The sequence below is a fragment of the Heloderma suspectum genome, chromosome 1 (genome assembly GCF_057233095.1).
Source record: "Heloderma suspectum isolate Gila_16-S chromosome 1, 16-S_ref, whole genome shotgun sequence".
Taxonomy (NCBI): Eukaryota; Metazoa; Chordata; class Lepidosauria; order Squamata; family Helodermatidae; genus Heloderma; species Heloderma suspectum.
Window position 1 is genome coordinate 129,601,722 of NC_139458.1, and position 24,515 is coordinate 129,626,236.

The window sequence follows — 24,515 nt, forward strand, 5'->3', positions numbered from 1 at the left end:
TACTACTGCCCTTTTAGCCCATCTTGGCTAGGAAAATACAGTTCACATATAACAACAAACTATGGGTTAATTAATTATAGTTGGTTGGGCCACGCAGGAGCACACAAGCTGCCTCCTGCCTGCTCGTTGCTTTGCACCTGGTTTAGAAAACAACCCAGGTGTGACGTCCATACCCGGAACTCTGGATTGCTGGGGAGAAACAACTCAGAGTTTTAAGCCAACAACAAACCAGTTCCTGGGTTGTTTTCTTAACCAGATGCAAAGAAGGAGCAGCAAGCAGGCAGGAGGCAGTGCTCAAGACCATTGCTTCCACATGGTCTTGACAACCCATGGGTTGTTGTTACATGCTAACTGGGTCACTGTTTTTATCTTTAATTGTAGGCAACTTTGAATATGTTATAGAAAGGCAGGATTTCTTTTAATAAAAAGTAATATTAATAAATATGTGCTGCTTGATAAGATGGTAGGTTACTATGAAGAACGTTAAGAGGAGATACCATCCTGCCATCTAAAGTACATGAGATGGAAACTGGGAGATAAGCCTCCATTCTCAAGAAGACTGTGTGTGATCTTGGGCAGACTATTGCTCTATGCTTGTGTAACGTTTCAACTAAATAGGCTAGTGAGCTCTGCTATCTATGGGATTCTAATGCTTTGTAAACAAGACAAATCTTTTAAACCAAGGGATGTCTCGCAACTCCAAGCTGCGAAAGAGAAAATATAGGTTAGAAATTTCCTCCAGTTGAAACAGGCCCTACATGGCAAAATGCCATTATAGGCACACAAGCAAGCCCACTTTGGGTTTGAATCTGTATTTTGTTTAATCCCCTTCGGGTTCAGGGGGCGGTGGGAGCGGTGGGAAGCTAACGTTAGTTATCCTGTCAAACTGAAAACTTACAAGTTGTATAACTTCTCTCAAATAGTTCTGTCCTCTTTTCTCCACTCACTGCAATCTTACTTTAACCGTGATTGAGTTCAAACCAAAAACAGCACCTACAGAACAGAAATTACTATACAGGCAGCAAAATGTCCCTCACCTCCTTTTTTCTAATTGACCAATAGTGGCACAGTTCTGGTTCCAACTCTATCTGGAGTTTGATAGCATTTGAATAGTGATCTTTAACCACAGCACTAGCAGTTTATTTGCAACATTGTAACATGAACATATACAAATACAATTTCATACCTCCCCAAAGCAAACATGTATACCAACAACGTCCTTACATAAACACACACGAGAAAAACTAATTCATTCTCTGCTTGACTACACATTATCCTATTTATTTAGAAAGCAGTACATTAAAGAAACTTGGAATATATTGTTTTGATATTCCAGTAGTTGATTTTTTATTTTTTAACAAAACTGTGCAGCGCAGTACCTTCTCTTACTTTATCATACGTTACTTTACATAAACAAGCAATTGTCCAAATGTTACTAATCCATTCAGTTAGAGTGAAGGTGATTTCAGTTCTTCCATTTAGATCAGGGGTAGGCATCACAGCCACTATCAGCACTAGCCAAGGATGATGGGATATGTAGCCCAAAACATCTGAAGGTTGGGGACAGCTGATTTAGAAGCTATGCACATATTTTGCAGCTGTTAAGATTCTACATCATCAGATAAAACTAAGAAAACAAGACTACTTTGGGGCTAACTTGTATCTCATAATATGTAATGTCCTTTATTGTTGCCAAAACGTCTTTCCAAAACTGCATAATCTTAGGGTATACCCCAAAATGTTAAATATCAGCTGCTTCTGTTTGATATCACCAATAGAAATCTTTCTGAAGTTTATCAATTCCTTTAAAATGTCATGGGATTAAATACCATCTAAGCTGCAATACTGGAAAAGCTACAGTCTATGTCCTCCCATTTTCCCACTAATCCAAGTATATGACCAAAAATTGTCAGCTAGGAAATGAAATCCTTAGTTGAAAACTGGTCATTATAAAAAAAAACAGAGTAAGTGGCAAGAGCCCAGGGAGGAATTTGTTCTTCTGATACCAAATTTTTGAAAACATCCAATAGATACTTATTTGAAATAGGCTAAATCCAACATTACATGAGCAAACCGTTCATGCAATGGGAGTTTCCATCCCTTCCTTGCAGTCCTCAGTGTGCCTCTCCAAATCTGCTCTGGAGGGTCCCTCAGTCCTCTGGGGAGTGCACAGAGGAGTGCACAGACGGAGGAGGAAATTTGATCTGCCAACAGTGTCCATTCCAATGGCAGGAGGACACCAGTGGATACAACCTAATGAATCCAACTTTCAAGAACGGTCATGATACTATAGCAGACTAGCAGAATCTATTCCTGCTTCCTCTTGCAACTACCATTTTTGCTAATAAGTTACCCAGTTTGTTTGCCAGGTCAAAAAAAATTGTGTAAAAGTGCACAAGTTTCTTAGAACTGAAAAGTAGGTCATGGAACTAATCCCCTACACTTGACATATCCTCCACATTTGACACTATTTCTGGTGTAACTAAAAAACCTTGGGTATGAGTTATGAAGTGTAGAAAAATATGTATAGTTTCTACAACTACTATCATCAATTATTTATCAATGATATTGTACTGAAGTCCTTTAAAAAGGTTTAGATGGAATGTCTGTTATCATGTTTCCATTAGGTTTATCCTTATTTTTCTGCTGTACCCTACTGAAATCACCTCTCACTATTATTCGACCGCAGGCTATTTCTTCTAGGGATTTCATCGGGGAAAGGTTTGTATTACAAATTCAGCACACACATCTGCCAAATGACCAACTCCTATAATACAGGGTGTTTCAAAATGATGGACCCAATTTCAAAGCAGTATATTTCATGATGGCAACATGTTACAATTACACCAAAAGTTACAAATGGTTTAATGAGTTATCAAGTTTTACTAACCATTTTATAAATGCTCTATGTGCCCTCCACCTGCATGTTCTGTAACATCGCATCACTAAATTCTACACACTTTCCTTTGTCACCTGCACAAACAGCCTGTACCAATTGCAACCGGTATGGCCTCATGATTAAAGGTCGCCTTAACACACACCAGACAGTCATATGAGAGATTGCAAGTTCTTGGCTGGCACGACAAGTGGACTTGCGCGGGCTACACTGAAAACTCGCTTGAATTCTTCTCATGTTTTCCTCTGAAGTATGTGGTTGCCCTGTGCTCTTTCCCTTACATAAACAGCCTGTTTCCTCAAACTGTCGGTACCAACAACGAATGCTCTTTGGCATTGGCAGATCAATGCCAAAATGCTGTTGAAACGCACGCTGCACCGTGATTGCGGATTCAGTCTTGCTGAACTGTAGAACGCAAAACTCCTTGTGTTGTGGAGTCGCCATCTTGTGAATGACTGAGGCTAGGGGCTGTTTGTGTGCTGAGAGAGGCATCTAGCGATAATCATTTGAAACTCTATGCCTCACCCTTTCAAGTGGTAAGAGTTTCATTCATGCGCGGTTCGTGGTTGCAGAGATATAGCGATTTCAAATCGGGCCCATCTTTTTTAAACACGCTGTATATGTATCTACCTTCTTCATCTTTCTTTCTCTAATTATAAATGCATTATCCCCAATAATATTTGCTACGCTTTTTTAGAAGGAGTTACACAATGCATGAACCTCCCCTAAATTTAGTTTCGTCAAATATTCTTCATTCCCTGTTCTCACATGTTTTCTTTGTAGGAGGACATCCACTTTCTCTTTCCATAACAGATGTGATTTTTTTCCGTTCAATTCCTGAGTTAAGTCCTTTGGTTACAGAGTGGGGGGAGGGGACTTTACTTTCTCCACCATTCCAGTTACTATACATTTACTGCTCATCAGCTACAGCTTCTTGCAAAACTAAAAATAATTGCATTGACCAGCATCCAATACTACCGCTGTGCTCCCGTGGTTTCTGTAGCACCAGCAGGACCCACTGCTAGCGCAACAGGAAGCTTCCTAAAGCAACTGCTAGCACTTCCTAAAGCAACTCCAAAAATGAGCAAAAATGCTCATTGTTGGAACCGGACAGGTCAGCGGAGCTCCCTTTTGCAAGCCCCATTGACCTGTCCCATTCTGGAAATGAGTGTTTCCATCTGCTTCAGGACTGACTAGCTTCCTGTTGCACTAGTAGTGGGTCCTGCTAGCATGGGGACAGTATTGGATCCTGCCCTTTGCTTCCTGGATTATTTTAATCGTTATCCACTCTGACTTCATAAAAATACTCTATTTAGATGGAATGCCCCAAGTGTATCTAACTTTTTCCTGTCATAACTACCCTCTCAAAAAATCAAATTCTTAACATTTAATTGAAGTTTTGAGATATAAATCCTTCACTACCAGGATCTCTTGTCCCTCTGCCATCAACTTCTTCCCCTTCCAAGTCATTTGTAAGATGGTATTTCTGGTTCTTAAACTAGAAAAAGTTGGCAAAATCTCAGGGTTTGTTTAACGCCTTTTGCAGTTATCATACCAATTCTAGGTATAGCCTCCACACCTACCTACCCTTGTATCTTTATTTAAACTTAAATAATTCCAAGAGTTTGATCCATGAGATCAATTAATTTTGAAAAATCATTTTTCTCTTATAAATGTGAGTGTAAGAATATGTTTTTTATTCCCCTTCTGAGCTTCCTGTAGCTGTAATTTCAATTTCTCTATGTCCTTATTTTGTAATTCAATCTAAATCCAAATCCAATTGATAAAGCATAATGAGCACCCACCACACACATTTTAAGTGCATGTAATGCTCAAACTGAAAAGAGCATTTTTCCTTCCTGTCAAAGTTTGAAACAATTATAAGGAGCTCAGTCATTAATCAAGTAAGACTATTATGTTATTTCATCAATTAATCAACCAGTCGTTATGCATTAATCAATAGGCATTTGCTCTTAAAGCAATATATCCATAATCAATATCAAATGGGACAGTTGGCAAGAACAATTCATTAATTAGTAATTAGCCAATTATCCTGTTTTAAGTTGGTATAAATTCCAAGTGATTTACCTTCAAAAAACTCAGTCACAAATTTTTAAACTATTTTTATCTATAAAATCCAGGGAGCATTTCTTTTAATCCAGAGGGATAATTTATCAAATAGCATATCAAAGTGAGTCTTTAAATGGCTGATAGTAATTTCTCAAGAGAATTCACATGACCAATTCACAAATAGTTTATTATTTATTTTATTTATTTATTTCATTTCTATACTGCCCAATAGCCAAACTCTCTTAACTGAAACAGTTAAACACTGGGATTCACTTCTTCCAGTGCAAATAAGTCCATTAAAGTCATAAACAAAAGAAAAGGCTCTTTTTAAATATTTTCTTCAAATAGATTCCTAGAGAGCAGCCATGCAAGTTTCTTCCCGTCAGTTATCTCATTTGATAATATCACTTAGCCCACCTGTTCAAGTTTAAGAGAACAATAGCCAGAGGCAAAGATAATCCAGAACAGAAAAGGAACTTTGCTTGCTGTGCAGTGTGATTAGTGTCCTGTACCTCAAAATAGTTGCCTTCTAACTGATAGAATAATACCCCTCCTCTCCATTGTCCAACTCCAAGGACATCCTTTGCCACTCACTCAGTATGGCCTGGTTCACACGTCATGATAAGGCATCTTGAAAATTAGCAACGGTGGTTGGTTGGTTTGCTCACCAATCCATGTTACTCCTGAGTGATTATCAGGTGCTCTGCAGCTTCCTGTGTCTCGTTTCCCCTCTTAGTCCTCTCACCCACTCCCAGCATGTACCCATGGACATTTGCAGCACAACTTCAGCAGCCTACTCCACTAATGAGCGTATGTGTGCTCATTAGTGGAGTAGTTTCTTTGTAGATTTTTTTCCACCTTCATGGAGATTTGTACATATTTAATTTTTTCCCACTTTAGGGGAGATTTGTGCAAATTTAACTTTATTTTTTTTAAAGCTTTCGAGGAGATCTGCACAAATCTGCCAAAGCGCAGTACATTTGCTAAAGTGCAGTAACTATCCATGCTGAAGCAACTCTGCTGGGTTTGGACATCACGACCAGCCACCCATCCTGAAAACAAGCCACCCTAAACAACCTTGCTACAAGCCATGGGTTCTCAGGGTGGTTCCTTTGCAGAAAACAACCCATGACAGAAAAGCTGCGCCAGATTCGGATGTTACACTACGCCACCCTGCAATGGACTAGTTACTGAGCTTTAGTGGATTTGCACAAATCTCTTCAAAAGTTAATGTAAATAAATAAAGTTGAATTTGGGCAGATCTCCCCGAAGGTGAAAAAAATAATAATGTTAAATATGTGCAAATCTCCCCAAAAGTGGAAAAAAATAATGTTAAATATGTTCAACACTCCCTGAAGGTGAAAAAAAAAGTTTCACTGTCTAGAGAGGTGACAAAATGAAGGGATACATTGATTAGTGTCATTTCAAGATGTAACAGAGAGGGGTTATCATTAGCAAGATTGCGAGGAGCAGCTGACAGGGTTTTTCACCGCTGGTAGGGTTTTTCGCCACTCTTGCCAGGCAGCTCTCCAACGGTTTTAAACAACCCATGCTGAAGCAACTCTGCTGGGTTCAGACATCATGCTAAGCCACCCTAAACAACCCATTACAGAAAAGCTGCACCAGGTTAGGATGTCATGCTAAGCCACCCTGCAACCATCCATGGTGACAACCCACTGTGTGCCAAAGGTAGTGCCTCCAGCTGCTCCTACCCAAGATGTATGGGGTTGGTGGTGGTGAACAGAAGTATGGGAAACAGAAGTTGCACTGTGCGCCCTGAATCTAATCCCTCTACCTCCACTGTGCTGTGAAAAGAAGGTTTCACTGCTGTGGAGTCTTGTGGGCAAGTGAGGTTTTCTCCAGAGGAAGCATGGCATCTCTGCCTCACTCCTCACATCACCCCTGGTTCTCTCATATTTTCACTATCAAACAAACACGCATTATGAGAAGGAGGAAAAAAATCCCACCATCTATGCTGTGTGGGAATGGCCCACCGATACTGTGAATCAGGATTTTCCTGTTAAAGTTGAGAAGTCAAGAAAGTAGTTTTGTCCTTTTATGTATGACTAATGCTTGCAGCAATTCTAGGAATCATAATGTCCTTGCCAGTTTAAGAGTCAGGCAAATAAATGATTAGCTGTTTCCTGCCTGGTTAAAGATAAAAGCTCTGTTAAGGTTTCAAGAAAGTTTAAGTTTTTATGTTTGAGGACTCTGAAAGTTACAACTCGCTAGGGAATAATGCTGCAGCTACAATTAATTGTTTCTCAAATCCAACAGTTAGTCCAGGTTTTTCTCCTTATAGTGATTTATGACACCAAAAAAGCAAGAGAAATTAAATATCCCATTCAGCACTTTCCTCACCACCACCACCACCACACGCACTTGCAAAAATGGTCTGAATATTTGACTCACTGTTACTATTAAACCAGGGATAAGCAAAGAAAATAAAGAGTCCCAAACCTTTTTTACAACACTCCAATGCATAAGATGATTTGATTCTCATTAAATGTAGATCAGGACTGGCAGTGGATGGGGAGAGATACCCAACAGTGTATTATTATGGTATCATCAGGCATACTCTGCTGTCTGAAAAAGAAGCAATTTAATTGTCCCTTACCAGATTGACCATACTGGATTAACAGTAGACAATTTGAAATTCAGCAGCAGCTGCTGCTGCTGCTGCTATTGCTATTATTATTATTATGACTTTTAAAAACTAAGTTAAGAACCCTTATCTATATTAGTAGCCATTTAAAGTTGTGGGGACAGGGGAGACATGCTGACCCTCTCCTACCTATTAATGAGTTTAACTAAACAAAATATCTTAATGAAGCCCAGGCCGAGAGCTCACAATCGAACTAGTGGTATGGCCTCTTATGTACCCAGCCATCCCCCATTTACCTGCTATACAGCCAGCCCGCTGCCATCCTCTAGCCTCTGTGCTTAGAGAAGATGATGATGAGTGGCAGGGGTGACTCTAGGGTGGCCAGTCAAGGCTGCATGGGGGACAATGAACACAGTGGTGGAGGCTGGGGATGAACTGCCACCGTGAGATTTTAATGATAGAGGGCGGGATAGAAATGTTTTAAATAAATAAATAAACTGCTGCTGAACTTCTGCTTCTTGGGATGAGGCACTGATAGATAAGGTGTTGGTGGGGGAATGTTTGTGTATGTAGGTACAGTTGGCAGGCAGAGGTGTGTGCAGTGGTATCTAGTTGAGTCAACATTAAGGGAGATCAGTTTTATTTCAGACCTCCCATGCACCCAACAAAACCCATTGGATTTTTTAAAACTGGCCTTTAAAACTTGCTGTGAATCTCTCCCCGCCCCCTGCCGCTTACCTTACTGAAACCTGAAATTGACTCTATGCCTATATACCAATCAATTGAACAAGTGGCCAATAATCAGTTCAGGCTGAAACATTTGATAAGGATGGTGTGTTTTCCAAGTACCCACTTTTAGGGACAGCACATGTTATATTAATTAGTCAGAGGCACTATAAATCCTAACCACAAAAACACAGTCACATACATTCATAATAGGTCTTTTCTACAGCTCAAACTCAACCACCCGTGCAGTTAAACGATCCAGTCTCTTATCTTTCAGAAAAACTCACAGCTTTATCTCACCCTCCACAACATAATCAGCATCTCAGCTAACAAGCCAGTGTTCAACTGGCAAAGTACAAATCATTGCTTCACAGCAGGGTGGTCTTTTTAAATTGAACAGAGGGGAATGGTATCACAGAATGGCTCTAAGTAACCATGTCAATGCCTTATCAGGTACATTTTGACTCATGCTCTTCAGAATTATGCACAACAGCAACGGAGAAAGAAACACATCAAGCAGAGCACATTGCATGTCTCATTGTCTCCCATCTCCAAGGATTTGTGAGTACATGTTTTATCTTTAACAGCTCCCTTTCCAGAAACAAACAACCTAGTTCTGGTCAGTATCTGCCTGTCACATTAAGGGGTCAGGGTTAGATGCTCGACTAGCACTGCAGTACGATGGGGTGCGGGCTTATGCACAGATCAAATACTACATAGCTTATTTTGAATAGATGATATGCACAAGTATATCCTTACTACAGAGGGACTATTCACACCATCCTCTGAGCCTGTGGCAGGTATGTTTTTCATCAGGCCATGATGTCTTCCAGCTGCAGTAGCGCAAGACAGTCAATGTATATTGACTGTCACATGCTGAATTTGCTTTTGACACCCTATCACAACTGATGTGTATAGGTTGGGGGGGCAGGGTACCAGCTGCAATCAGGTGTCAAAGGCCAATCCAGACTTCATTAACGTATGGCAGTCAGCAAGCATATGATGACCAGCTCTGCTTGCCAAATCAGGAAAAATCACAACTGCCAGAGATTTACTGTGCACATAAAATTGACACTGCAGCATATATCTTCAGATATTAAAATCCTAAAGAGATGTACTGACCACTTGCATAGCATGGTAATCAGCCAGTGAACCACCCCCTGGCATTCCAATTCCAAGATGTCTACATGACTTCATCTACCCACGCCTGAATACCGATCTTTACATAAGGACACTGCAATAATTCACTCCATCCCAAATTTTTTCTTGTGCAAGAACATCCTAGGAAAGGATAATAAAAAAGTTAAAGATCAAGCAGAAAGTAGGTGTATATTGATATTCAAACCTCTACATCCACTTGATGTCACAGTATCATATATATTTGAATTTTAAAAGTGTATATCAGAAGTCATTTCTTTTGGGGGTGGGTGGAGGTGGGGGGTGAAAATGAAGGTAAATGAAGATAAATCCAAATCCTGCATCGTATCAGAATGTTAACCATTTTTGCACACTTCTAATATGCTCCTGACGGCATCTAACTAAATAGACATAATCCAACATTCATAATAATTTATTAAGGATACTTTTTGCTTTACAGAGTTTTCTACTGCAGGTCACCAAAACCATTGTTGGGAGAGAGATAGGATTTGGTTTCTGGTTTACAAGAGTAACATTTACACAAATCCCAGAAAAGGGCCCAGGTTAAACATAGTGGAAAACAATGTATTACTGTTTAACCATAACTACTTAGAGGCTGAAAGAGCACAGATACACCCACTAAGAACCAAGCATGACATTTGTTTGCATGTGTGTTTGTTACTGGAGATGAAATGAATAAAGGAAGTTTGCTACCATATGGAGCCTTTATAATGAATTCCAAGAGCATACATGTACTCAATACAGAATAGATATTCAGAAGCCTCTCTGCCATTTACCTGTTCTGTGACCTTTAAAACGTTTTTCTCACTGACTCCATTTCCTCTTCCACCCTTTGCTTACCTTCCTCATCTAACTACAAAACACTTGCTGTCAGTATTACCTCCAGATAGTATAGTGCTATCTTGAGGACAGGAACAATCTTCAAAACTAATATAATACGCTCAGAGAAAATGGTGACCTACTATGGAACTGAATGAAACCATTGATTTTCTCTTACAGGGCAGAAATATGTATCCACTCTAAAGGGGGGAAGGAAGCTAGGGATTCCTGACAGTTCTCAGCAGCTTCTTGAAGGAAAAATGTATTTCTCAGACTATTGTGCATTTGTCCAAACTGCAGCACTGCAACTAGCTGTTCAACAAGGGGCCAAAATTCTACTAGATGATGTGAAGGCCCAGGATACGTGTGTGTGTGTGTGTGTGTGTGTGTGTGTGTTTAAAGTGGTACATACTGGGTTCTATCCTCAATAGGACACATGGATCTCTCTCCGCTATCCATCCCCACTTCACACACACACTGGTTAATTGAAAGGTGCTAGAACAAGCCTACATAACAGTCATAGCCTCTGACTTGGAAACCCTTCTTCTGAATGCCCGCTGCTGAAGTTACTCCATAGGAAAGGCACTTTGCTATGTCCACAGCCATTGTTCTTTACTAGTACTTCATATCCTTCAGGACTGCGCATTGGAAGAGGTTCTGCAAACTCTCCAGCAACACAAGTGACAGTCACCAGGCCCAATCTTTACATCACTAGTGTCAAGTAGATGCTTGCACCCCTGAATATATCCCTTTCATGTGTCAGGAGCATGCTGGCTTTCTTCAATGGGATAAGTAAATGATTTTCCACTTCTTTATATATTGGGGCTAACGACTAGAAGATCATAATTAATATATTGCGATTTGGCAGTGGATCCATATTACTCCCATGCATTTCACTGCACTGAATTCCCTACCTATAAATAAAAATAAAAAACACCTTCCTTCCCGTTTCTCAGTGAAGCAGAAGAGAAAGCCCACAAGAGCCAAATACACAAAGATATATAATGACAACCAGATAAGCAAAGACATAAACTGAACAAATCTGAGATATTTTACAGCAGTCTTTCATGAAGTTTTTTTTTTTTTTAACTGTCTCCCCTCTTTAACTTTCTGCTTATGTAGCCTAGCAAAATGTCTGCAGCAGGGCCTATGAGTGCAGAGAGGCAAGCTATTTAGACTTATTCTCTTCCCCCAATGTGCATGAGTCTTGTTCCTTTGTAGCCCCTGCTTAATTCTTGACTAATCTGCAACCAACAAAATGGTGGCTGAACTATATGCAACCACATGGGACTAGTAATGAGTGACAGCTCATTTATATATTCCGTCCAAATTTAAATTCAATGTAGCAGAGGTTACTGCTTATTTAGATAATTTAGCCCAACTCTAACCTGTGTTCATGTTCAAAATGAATGAAACTGACAAAGCATTTGGCCTTAGCATGCATGTTCTGCAGAAGCAGGACATTTAACGACTGTGTTTCCCAACCAAGATTCCACCTACAACTTGGTAGTTAGTTCAAGAACTTGTTTCAGTCTTTAATCTTTTCACACATGTGCATAAACAGAAAGCCAGAAGAGAACACACACTTCTCTCTCACGCCTTTGTGCATCCTAAATGATGTTATAATACAGCATTCTCTTGAAATACCAGTCAAGAGAACTACCCAATATCCTGGTTCGCACATTAATTTACCTGTAGAGTTTGTCACTGTGCACCAGCTGCCATTTAAATATGCAAGCCATGGCGGGGAGGGGGATGTCTTGTCGTGTCATGTGAACCCGGCTAGGGTGGGTTGTTGGAACGGTTAACTAACCACACCAGCCACAACTAGGGATGGTGGAGAATTTCTCCACGAACCTTCGGGAGGCCGAATGCCAACGCATTCGGCCCCCCGAAATTGGTGGGGAAATTCTCCACCAGGCCCCCCCCCCCAGGATGGGACTTACCGTGGCCGAATGTCCCTCTCGGCGGTGGGTCCCAGCGGCGGTTCGGCGGCGGTTCGGCGGGGGCGGCAGCCGGTCTCCCGACTGGCTGCCGCCGCCGCCATTGCAAAAAAAAAAGTAAATTAAAAAACACACACACCCATGATAGGCTACGTAACGATTTACGTAGCCTATCACGGCTAGATTTCCAAAGTCAGCCATGATAGGCTACGTAAATCGTCACGTAGCCTATCACGGGTGACTTTGAAAAAAAAAAAGCGCGTACGCAAATGGCGGCGGCCCATGGGCACCGCCATTTGCGTTCCTTATTTTGGCACGTCTAGTCTACGTAAACATTTACGTAGACTATGGCGAAAATAAGGGAACGCTATTTGTGTTCCCCTTATTTTCGCCATAGTCTACGTAAATCTTTACGTAGACTAGACGTGTCAAAATAAGGAACACAAATGGCAGTCCCCATGGGAGCCGCCATTTGCGTACGCGCTTTTTTTTTTTCAAAGTCACCCGTGATAGGCTACGTGACGATTTACGTAGCCTATCATGGCTGACTTTGGAAATCTAGCCGTGATAGGCTACGTAAATCGTTACGTAGCCTATCACGGGTGTGTGTGTGTTGTTGTTGTTTTTTACTTTTTTTTTCGCGGCCAGGTAGACGGAGCGCTCCTACCCGGCCTGAATTTCGCCGGCGAGGGATGGAGCGCCTCCCCCCCGGCCTGAATTTCGGCCGGGCGAAGCGGGGCGCCTCCCCCTCCTCACCTGAACTTCGGGGGGAGAACCGAAGCGCCTCCCCCCGACCGCAAAGCAAGCTTCAAGAACAGGTAAGGGACTTTCGTCCATCCCTAGCCACAACCCTAAAACAACCCATGCAAAGACCTATTGTGAAACAACCCATCGCAAAGAGAAGTGCTATGGGTAAATGAACCCATGGTAGCTTGTTGTGATGTGCGAACAGGCCCAGAGTGAAGATTACAGAGCCAATACTTGCTACCACATGGGAACACATATGTCATGAGGACACAAAGTGTATTTTTTTTTGCATTTGCAGATAAAGCTTGCATATTTATACCACAGTCATATGACTCCAGAACGATGTAATTAGTCGCTGAGGTAATCCCATGTGTATTTTGAATGAGAAAAGATTTTGCAAAACCCAGAGTTTAAAAAACAAACAAAACCTCAACACGTCATCATCCTGCAAAAGGAGGATAATTTAAAGACGCAGCTCAACAGAGACCATGGCACAGCAGAACAGGATTCCTGGAATTCCAGCAGGCACAAGATTTGCAAATATGAGAAATGTAAAGCTTTCATCCCTGCCCTCCTGGCCTTAAAAAACTGTGGGTACCACACAGCCCTAGCCGAGCCCATACCTCATGGGAGAGTCATACATTTTTTATTCAATTAGGAAGAAATATTTGCCAGGTTAACAAGGGAGAATTCATACACTACCAATAAAGCTTTCAACACTTGCTCACTCCCCAAAGAGAGTATTATGGGGCTTGCACTTCATTTCCTCAGAATTCATTTTCCTTTCATAAACAGAATAACTTTGCATAGTTTTACATTATGGAGAACTGCAGTATCGTGAGAATTTTAAAAAGGAGAAAGTGAACGTTCCCCCAAGTGAGTAGGATGTACCACATGCAGTTTCTGTTCTGACATTATCATGGATAATATTTTAATACAACTTATCAGGCTGCTTTTGTGATGAGACAACTGTATCCGTTTAGGCCATGGTGATTCTTCAGCAATATGGTTATTAACAATAAAGGCCCAGCAGAAAGGTGTTTGCAATGATATTACATTTGCAAGATATTAATGCTGATTTATCTATCTAAGGGTATTAGTCCTAATAAAATCTTTATGTCAATAAACAGATAAAGAGTTTAAAAGTTGTATTAAGATTACACTACCAAAATGTTTCTTGTAAAGAAAACCAGGTCATCTCACACTTATATTAACATCACAATGTGGTAGGCTAGTAAAAATGGGAACTACCACGTGATTTGTCCCCTGAGATATCTCTAGCAAAACATCCATCTTAAGAAGTAAATACTGCCTCTCCCCCACAAGCTAAAGTACATAATACCCAACACAGGTCATGTTATTATGGCACTTGAGGCAGAAAATCCCAAAGCCACCTCACCCTCTTCCTGCCACTAAAAATACAATAATACACATTAAATAACATGTCCTTTCAAGAATCCCAAAAACAGCAGCCTTAGCTAGCTGCCTCACTCTGCCTAATGACAGCAATGGCCCTTTAAAGAGTGACAAGTTGCTTTTCTGTGGGCAGTAGGGATGTACGAAACCCCCCTTACCTGGCTCTGCCGGGTTCTGCTGGGGGGGGGGAGGCGGTCCGTCCCTCCCCCCCGGAATCCTCGCCAGGGGGGGAGCTACTCCGCGCCTCCCCCCTGGAATCCTGGCCAGCCGGCTCCTCTCCACGGGGATTCCACAGAGCTGCCGGCCGGCTCCAACAGCAGCCGGACATCTGGCCACTGGCTAGCAGGGACGCAAATGGCGGTGGCTGTAGCTGCCGCCGTTTGTGTCCCTGTATTCAGCCGTGATAGGCTACGTAAAGACTTACGTAGCCTATCACGTCTGGGTTAAAGAAAAAAAAAAGTGTATGCAAATGGCGGCGGCTACAGCCGCCGCCATTTGCATTCCCTATTTTTGGTTGTCTTAGTCTACGTAAATATTTACGTAGACTAAGACGGCGAAACTAAGGGGGAATGCAAATAGCGTAGCGGACGCTATTTGCGTTCCCCCTTAGTTTCGCCGTCTTAGTCTACGTAAATATTTACGTAGACTAAGACAACCGAAAATAGGGAACGCAAATGGCGGCGGCTGTAGCCGCCGCCATTTGCGTACGTGTTTGTTTTTTTTAACCCAGACGTGATAGGCTACGTAAGTCTTTACGTAGCCTATCACGAATGGCGGGGGGGGGAAGACTGCAAATGGCAGCGGCAGCAGCCGGTTGGAAGACCAGCCGCCGCCGCCTCCTCCGCTGAAGCCGCCGCCGTCATCCGGAACATCCGCCCCAGATAAGTCTCGTCCCGGGGGGATCAGCGGGGGGCGGGGGGTAGCAGGCCGTTCCGCCACGGAGTTCGGGGGGCCGAATGCACTGGCATTCGGCCTCACTGAGATCCGTGGTGGAATTCTCTGACATCCCTAGTGGGCAGTATCCAATACTGCCTGTGTGCTAGCACCCCACCCCCAACATAACAAGAAGCTAGTGTTTCATTACACAAATGGAAAGAACAGGAACACTTGTTTCCAGAATGGAGCAAATCAGTGGAGCTTGCAGAAGGGAGCTTGCAGAACTTCCCTATATTTTTAAGAGACTCCATTCTTTATTGTGTTCCAATGCAATGTCCAAGACCAACTAAGAGCACCACTTGATTTATGCCAAGTGTATACAACAATTGTTTTAGCTTGTTAAGTTTCAATATCAGACACCATAGCTTTTTCTATGAACTGGCATTTAACAGACAGGTGTAAATTAGCACTGGAGAAATTTAGAAGTGGTATAAAGGAATAAAATAGGCTAATTGGGAGTTACAGAACCATAGAGCTGGCAGGGATCGCATAGGTCATCTAGTCCCAATCCCCTGTGACTGAAAATCTGCTCCTACAGCATCCCCAATCTGATAATTTTACATTATATTTATCTCTGCTTAAATTCATTTTGGCCCAGATCATCATTCTGTCTAAAAAATAAATAAATGAACTCACAAACACACATGCTCAGGACAGAATTCAGCAGTACTCCATATCATTTCTCCCTAGGTTCATGAGGAGCCATGGATGGCACTCTTTGGGTATGCTCCATCAACTAGCTACAAATCCTCTTAACTATATGTTATAGGAGACAATTTGACAGCTTGTCAACAAGAACATCATGGGGGAACTTGTCAAAAGCCTTTCTGAAGTCAAGATATACTGCATCCACAGAATTCCCCTGATCTACGAAGCTAGTAACTCCATTAAAAAAATTAGGTTAGCCTGGCTGGATTTGTTCTTGAGAAGCCCATGCTGGCTCTTTGTGATCACAGCATTCTTTTCTAAACGTTTATAGACTGACTGTTTAATTATATGTCCTATAAACTTTCCAGGTTGGTTGGATCCTCTTTTTTTCTTCTTTTTGAAGATGGGGACTTTTGCCCACCTCCAGTCTCCTGGCACCTCACCTCCCAAAATGTATATATACAGAGGCTCTGGAATTACATATGAGAGTTCCTTTAGTGCCCTGGGATGCAATTAATCTGGCCCTGAATTCATTTAGAGTGGCTAGGTGGTCCCATACCACCGCTTTACCTATCTTGGGCTGCAACTCCTTCCCTTCGTTATTTGATCTGTTGCTGACAGGTCAAGTGCAGTTATACTTTGGAAGAATATTCAAGCAAAGTAGCAGTTAAGCAGTTCTGTCTAGCACTTGCCTTGAGACAAGTGACTTGATTTGGATTTCTATTTTACTTAGGGGAAATACACAAATAAGGTAACGTCTCAAGGTATATTCTAACAATACTTTAAACATATGGAATGAGACAGAACATGGCAGGAATAACTGGTCTTATCCAATTTAGTTTCAATGGAAATGTAGCTCTCAGACTATATTTCCAGAAGCATTTTACTGCCAGAAGTAATCATGAAAGTGTTCTTATATTTAGAAGGTTTGCATGTGTCCTGGGGTAGTTTCAATGGTAATTAAATCTCATTTAACATGAAAAATCCAGCAGGTACTTTGACCATGACATGGAACAACACAGCATGACAGAGACAGAGCTCAGTTCAGTGAAAGTTAGACATGCATAGTGTGAACTCAATTGAACAAAAACGTTTAACTGTGCTTAAATCCCACAAATTCCAAAGGGTCTGAGGCACATATACATAGCAGAGTCTTCATGAACTGGAGTTCTCTGTCAGTCCACATAGTTCAAAATCAACCAAATTAACATGAAATGCTTTACCTTCTCCATCCATTCTAGAGATACCATCACCATTAAGCTAGTCACTGTGAACCTGGAGTAGCTTTTGTCACTGCCATATAGTTGGTAAGTAGAATTGGACCATGCTGACAGTCCATTAACTAGAACAATTTGGACATCTTCGGACCAGCAAAAGCCACTCAAAATAATTTTATATGCAACTTCTATTAAAAGTCATTTTTACTGAAGCGACTTTATTGTTCTTGAAACTCAGCAACAAATCAGGGCCTTTCAAGAGTTTATGTGATCAGAATATCTGACATAACCAATAGTTGAGTCCCCTTCAGAAAATTAAGATACTGGCCTTCATGCGTTTATAATCTATACTTACCTATTACAGATATGTAGAGCTCAACTAGAGTGCATTAACTTACTCCAGTGTATTTCTAAATGCTTTGAGCAAATGCTAGCAAATTTCTCTTCTTTCAGTTCAATATGGCCTGAATAACATCTCATCCATTTCTCATCTTAGGACGCAATCCTATGCGTGTTTAGACAGAAAAAAGTTATAGAACGCTGCCTGCATATTTTTTTTCTCTCTAAACATGCCTAGCATGGCACCCTTAGTCAAGTCAGTTGTGGCCAGCCTTATTTGTAAGCATGCCACAAGCAAAATCCAAAACACATATACTCTTGGCTTTTGTATGGTTCTGCCTGTCATTTACTGAGCCAGGGAGGAGGCAATAGTGTTGGCCTGACTATGTCATTGCCTTGCTCAAACAGACTTCTACTTCTGCCCAGGAATGCCACAGATTCCATTGCCTGAGCCACTTGTGCAGGTTGGGCATACCTGTGTTAAATTATACTAGCTTGCATTGAAGAGACTATGTAGGTTTGTGCAGTACCCAGCACACAGTCAATTCCTCTTATCCCATTTTGACAGTGGAGGATGCCTGCAGAAACAGCTCTATGAAGATTCATAACTTATTAAGGTTTTAATATGAAGAACAGATGGGTAATAGAGACTGACTTCATAACAATTAAAACTTTCAGCTGGAGTCTAATAATAGATATGGCTTCAGCTGCAATCCTATGCACACTTATTTGGGACTGTCCTATTGAAGTCAGTGGAACTTATTTCTAAATAAAATGCACAGGATCTGACTGTTTGTTACTACAGAAACATGAAGGCTCTAACATTAAGCAGGCACAAATACCGTAAGACAAGCTGTAACTCAGAGAACTGACAGTCTGAACAGGTCAAAGAGATGGAAGGACTCAATATCGTCAATAATACTGATATTAACTGCCTTACTCAATACAATAAGAAAACCCAGATCATCTACACCACTGCCTTTTCCTGATAGTTTATCTTGTGAAACAGCAAATGACAAACCTTTAAATACATAAGGATTCCAGTATTTACTGCACAGCACCTGATGTGACAGGATCACCACACTGACTTATTCCATAAATTTACAATATAAAACAGATCACTTTCTCGTTTCATAAGGAGTCCCATTAAACAGGCTTTTCAGAACTGGCAGTCATAATTAGGAAGTAGTGGGCAAGCACAAGTCCCCCCACCCCCAAGGCTTTAAAAATAGACTACTTCTAGCAAAACAGCTCATGAACATTAGAATTCAAGACTCTTCATGCTGCTGACTGCTACCTACCTGTTTACACCTTGCTGTTAGAGAAGTCCAAGGGCACTCCCAAATTATATCCCTGTCAAGAAGCTATACCCCACCACAATAGGCAAATTTATTTCTCTAAGTGCATGTCACTTTCTGAACAAACCCTGATCAGGCCAAACATACCCCTCCTACAGCTGTTACTGACAAGCCTTTGGCCATACTGTTGCTCCCTTGTGTGAATTCCCACCAGAACGCCTCATGCACCACTCCAATTTCATGCAGTGGCATGCTAACACTAAATATGATCAAAGTGGCAAACAGGAAATAATACAAACATTATTCCTTGTGTGTGGATCACACACACAGAACAAGGGCTTTTCAGTAACAACTACAAGAGGGCAAGTGCAGCTGAACTGGGCTATTATCTCCATCTTGTCAAGGTTCCGTTTCAGTCCATTAACCCTCAACAACTCAACCACGAGCTCAAAACACTGGTTCAAGACATGCCTATAGATGCTTAGATAATGAAACAGTGAGGGATGTCACCAGCATATTAAATGACATTGCTCAGACCTTTGGACTGCAATTTCACCCAGCAGCCACACACTGATGCTAAACAACACAGCTGACAAAATATTTATCTTTGTAGAATACAATACAATATTTCTTTGTTGGGTTTATAATCTGAAAATGGAAGTAACTTTATGACAAGTGAGGAAAATTGGTCCACAGATTTCAAAAGAAGTTTGGAGAAATCTCGTGAAATTGAAATGTTTAGTTTTGTTCTGTTCTGAGCGGTGTGCTTTTCTTATCCATACATCTAAAACAATCAGAATTACCAGTGTCTTCATCCATCAGCTTAAAGATGTATAATTAACAATTATATATGATCTGATATTTAACGTCATATAAGTTATATTACACTTATACATTTAGATACATGCTGTGGCTTGGTGCAGATGCTTCCAGTTCTTTAATCAGGAACATTCCACATGATCAAACCATACATACAGTGTAGCATTCTGGTATAACCTGATGCAGGTTAACTCCTTTATCAATAATAGCAATTACATAGTTGCCTTAAACATTAGAACCTAATGTTCTAATACCTTTAGACAAGAATAGTAAAATATTTTAAAGACCCCCTAATTTAACTGTTCGTAAATATCAGAATCTATTTTAATCCCTTTTCTTCAACTATTTCTGTAGATAATTTACATGTGAGATTCAAAAGAAATCATTTAAAGATAACCCTTCCATTAGATGCCTCTTACATGTTAGAAAGTAAAAATTTTGGAGTTGCGATTTACCCAGTGTTAACTTTCCAATACTGCATATACTCCATCTTGTTTTCTATGCCATTTATTTCAACTGCAGAATTTATTTCAATTCTGTTATCTCTGAGAGCTGAAGCCAGGGTTCATACTAGAACCAGAACTCTAATTACTAAACTGGCCTGGTACCACTGATTTAGCAAAATCAAAACCAGTCCCAAACCATGAAAATGTTAGTGTTTAGAGAACATGTTTCTGAAGTCAGTAGTACAAACTCAGCACCCAGAACTAAACACCTATGTTTCCCATATCAAATAAATCCAGTACTCATTTGCAGCTGAATTAACAGGAAGTTATCTGGTAACCATGCATGTGGAACACGGTTGTCATCTGGAATATATTCCAGTGCATTATCCCTCTGGCAGCTCTCACCTTTGTCATTTCCATAGTATCAAAAAAAGTACTTGCATCATTTTTATTTTGTTCTTTATCTTTTTTTTTTTAATGACTACTGCAAGTTGCACAGAGGCTTTCACTAACTGCACCCTCCATAGCAACAGCCATGCTATTTCTTCTGGGTGATTATAATTAGAACCCAGTAAAGTGTATGAGTAATTCAAACTAATCCCTTTGATGTACTTTACCTTGGCTTTGTCAACAGAAGAAGAGCAACTTCCCTAAGGTCATAACCCAAGTCAATGACAGGTCTGAGAACAGGCTCCAGAAGGCTCCAGCTCTCAGTCTCATGATCCAACAATGCCACCTAATATAGGAAGTCAGTGGGGAAAGGCGTGAGGACAGGACAAAACCCAGGGGAGCAGCCAGATTTGCATAACAGGTATACAGCTGGTTTACACATGTTTTCCTTATACAGACAACTTTCTTGTAAATAGAGTACTGTCACTTCTGAAGTGTAGCCTGTGCACTTATCCAATTCTGTAGACAGGATGGAAACCAGGGGAAATCACATGCCAATTGGCCCCCGACTGAAGAGTCAAATATTACAGCATTAGCCAAGTCATATAAATGCATTCTTTCTACGGACAATTTATCATGTCTGAAAATCAGCACAAATCAAAAACAACTGGAAGTTCTGCACTGGCTGCAAAGGGATGTGTTAAGGCAGGGAAGCATATAAAGTTACATAATAAAAAGCCTGTTTATTTCATCTCCTTAACTTTAGAAGGAGCTGTGGGAAGACTGAAATCCTGTTGCCAGGCTGAATGCAAATACAACATGTGCAATGAAAACTAAGCCTGCTGCACTCTTTGTGCCACCTGTGCCTACTCACTGTCACCCTCTACCAATCACTTTAATAGTTATGGGTACTGAAAGTTAGCAGCAAAAGGTTTCTAATATAAAAAGTTCTCAGGATATACATACAGAAGAAATTCTCTGTCTGTAAGAAGAACCCACTGACATTTTCAAAGGAAGAGAGAAGAAATTCTTACAGCCCTAAACATTAGGACATTCTTACAGTCCTAAACATTTTACTTCCAAAGTAATACACAGGATTGCAGTCTTATAGCCTAATGCTATGCATATTTACTGGCTGCTAAATATGTTCCTAATACAGCTCACATGTTTTTAAATACTATATTGTTATAGCTGCTGATACATGCTCTGAGCCTTCAGGGATAGGGTGGGTCAAACACCTAAAGGGAACAGTTCAAGGAAGAGGCTACATGCTTATAAAGCAAGTGCAACAAGGAACACATACGCATATGAGTCCCAGCTGACTGTGCCACACGCAGATCACAATTCATTGCGGTAGATGTGGGTGGGTGCGTGCAGTTAAAGCTTCGATTGCCACCCCGTGCTTCACTTTCAGCACTGTAGTACGATCTTCTCCGGCTTTTTTATTTTCCTAAATAGCTTTAGATCGGTAGAGGAAAACTGACCCCGCCAGAAGAACAAAAAAGAATCCCCCCCCCCCAAACAGGAACTCCAGATAATCTGATTTTACAACAGGCTGAGCATCACCTGAAAATCCAGCAGCTAATATCCAGCAGACAGAGCAGGGGCTCAGTACTCAACAGGGATATGCAACTCTCACAGGGGCCGAAACGAGAGACGCAAGCAGGCAGAACTGGCTAAGCCGCTCCGCTGAGGCTCAGCGGAGCGAGTGGATTCTCCCCGAGGAAGGGAAAGCAGGGAGGCAGGCTGCCAAGTGGCCCCACCCACCTTCCGCAGGGGACGGGGGGAAAGCGCTCGTTTGCCAAGCGCGTGATTCCCAACTTGTTGGCGAGCCCATCCGAGGAGCCGACCTGACCCGACCCGGCGGCCCCGCCACCCACAGCGAGTTCGACCCACCCTGAGACTGCGGCCCCAGGAAATGAGAGAGGGAGCTTCCGTGTCCATGCGGCGCCGCAGGAGAAAATGAGGCGTTCCAACGCCACTTTGGGGTTCACCGGAGGAAAGGTGCGCGGGGCGGGGGGATGCTGCGTTAAGCGGAGACGGAACCGGCGCTAAGGCGGGGCGAACAACCGCGCCACCATCCCTGCGCGCGTCCACTCGGAGGTCAGTCCCAGAGAAGGCAGCATCGGATCACCGTGTCTCTCGGGGCTGGAACGGCGCAGGCAGAAGGCGGGTGAGCCGCAGGCGCGCAGGCGGACACCGGGAGTGGGGGGAAGACAGGGAAGCCCCCTCAGGACCTGTTGCACGCCCTCCCTTACCTGGCCGAGCCTCCGCGCGCAGAAGCCGGGGCAGAAGCAGCGGCGTAAATCCCGCTTCGCGGAGCGCGCCCAGCCCCCTCCCGCGGCTCCCGCGCGGGCGTCTGCTCCGCCTTCCCTCCGCGCTCGCAGAACGGCCGCTGCCCCCCGCCGCGCAAGGTCGCCGGCTCCCCTCCGGCGGGCGAACGAGTACTTCGCGCCTGTTTCCGGGCTCTCTCCTCTCGAGCCAGCCCCGGCTGCAGCAGCAAGTTGCTCGCGCCGCCCCCCTCAGCGGCTCGGCTGACGCGGCGCGCTCCGCTCCGGGCAGAAACGCGGCGCGCCTCCTCCCCCGGCCTCTCTGCAACCTGCAGCCCTGCCTCAGCGCACCGGCCCGAGCGCGCAGCTCCTTCTCCTTCGCTCCCATTGGCCAGCCCCGCGCTAGGCTCCGCCCCGAGGGCGCCTCTGCCAGCAGGTAGTGGCAGAGCCAGCGCGGGCTGGTGGCTCCGATTCCGGCGGGGCGGTGCATCCGCTCTGGGCCTCAGTCAGAACCAGCCGGAACGCCGAAGGAGCTATCCGAAGTGCTGAACCCTACGGTTCCCGTAGGGTTCAGCACTTCGGATAGCTCCTTCGGCGTTCCGGCTGGTTCTGACTGAGGCCCAGAGCGGATGCACCGCCCCGCCGGAATCGGAGCCACCAGCCCGCGCTGGGTCGAGCTGCGATGGAACGGAGAGGAGGCGCACCGACCGACTGACGGACCGACCAACCACCGTTTGCTTCTGCTGCTCCGCCAGCCGGCCAATTCCCAAAGTTTGGAGGACGAGAGCTTCTGTTTGTTTCTGAAACGGAAATCAGGAACGGAAGGCGAGTTTTGGAATCGCTCCCAATCTCCCCCGTAGTAAGGGGTCATCCACTCAGGCCCATCACATTTTATGCATTTATTCGAAAGATCCCCGTAGAGTCTATTTTAAAAGACTTTGAGCCCACCTTTCAGGGCTTACTTGACCTCACAAGACGGCTTACAAAACCCGAAAATACATGAAAGTACCGTTAACAGCGTGGTTTCCAAGGGTCGTCTGACTTAAATCCCATTCATTTCAATGGGTCTAGCCTAACATTGGATGCAACTTCCAATTTCAACATTTCCAGCCACAAAATTATTTAAACAAACCCAGCAGCAGCTAAAGAGTTTTACAAGTACAGCACAATTCAACCAGACGCAGACTGAAATAAATGCGTTTTCATAAGGTTTTTTTGTTTTGTTTTTGAAGCCAGCAGTGATAAGATGATACATATCTCTCTGACAACATTTAAGCCAGAGCTAGGTTTTCCTGGTTCTTCTTCCTCAGCCTTTAAAAACAAACGAACACCAAGCTGGTACTTACCTACTCTGCCTGCACTTCATTGGGAGTTGAGCCTCAGAGCCTGGCAAGTCAGTGGGAGAGAGAAGGCTCCCTATAATCACATCAGGTATCCTGACTACAACACTGGTCAGGGTTGGGTCACCTAGCTGCATTCTGAGGTTTAAACATTATTTTCCTGACTGAGTCAGCAGACAGTTGAAGAATAGTAGCTAATATTAGTACATAGAAGCACAAAAAAAAAAGTTGTTTGCAGATGTGTAATGCAATCCTGTGCATGCTTACTCTGAAGTAAATCATAGAGAAGTCAATGGTGTTTTCTTCATAGTAAGTATACTTAGGAATGCAGTCTTACAGTATAGGATTTTTCATGTGTATGTGACATATTGCAGTTAAAATAAAGATTTTCTATCCTAGCAAATATGAATTGCAAGATAGGCTCTTTATCAA

The 24,515-nt window shown here is 42.6% G+C and overlaps 1 protein-coding gene across 6 annotated transcripts in view; it reads right to left on the reverse strand.

The window, feature by feature from the left end:
• RASSF7 (Ras association domain family member 7) overlaps positions 1 to 23,154 on the reverse strand; it is an 81,374-nt gene extending 58,220 nt beyond the window's left edge. For 2 of the 6 annotated variants that reach the window (XM_084857182.1, XM_084857192.1), the window contains exon 1: positions 22,732 to 23,123. The gene's annotated coding sequence lies outside the window, so the exon portion shown is untranslated. Of the gene's footprint in view, positions 1 to 20,700; positions 20,820 to 22,731 lie in introns of all 6 variants that reach the window. The other 4 variants (XM_084857202.1, XM_084857211.1, XM_084857231.1 and 1 more) reach the window with 4 other exon arrangements.
• Positions 23,155 to 24,515: the final 1,361 nt, after the last annotated feature.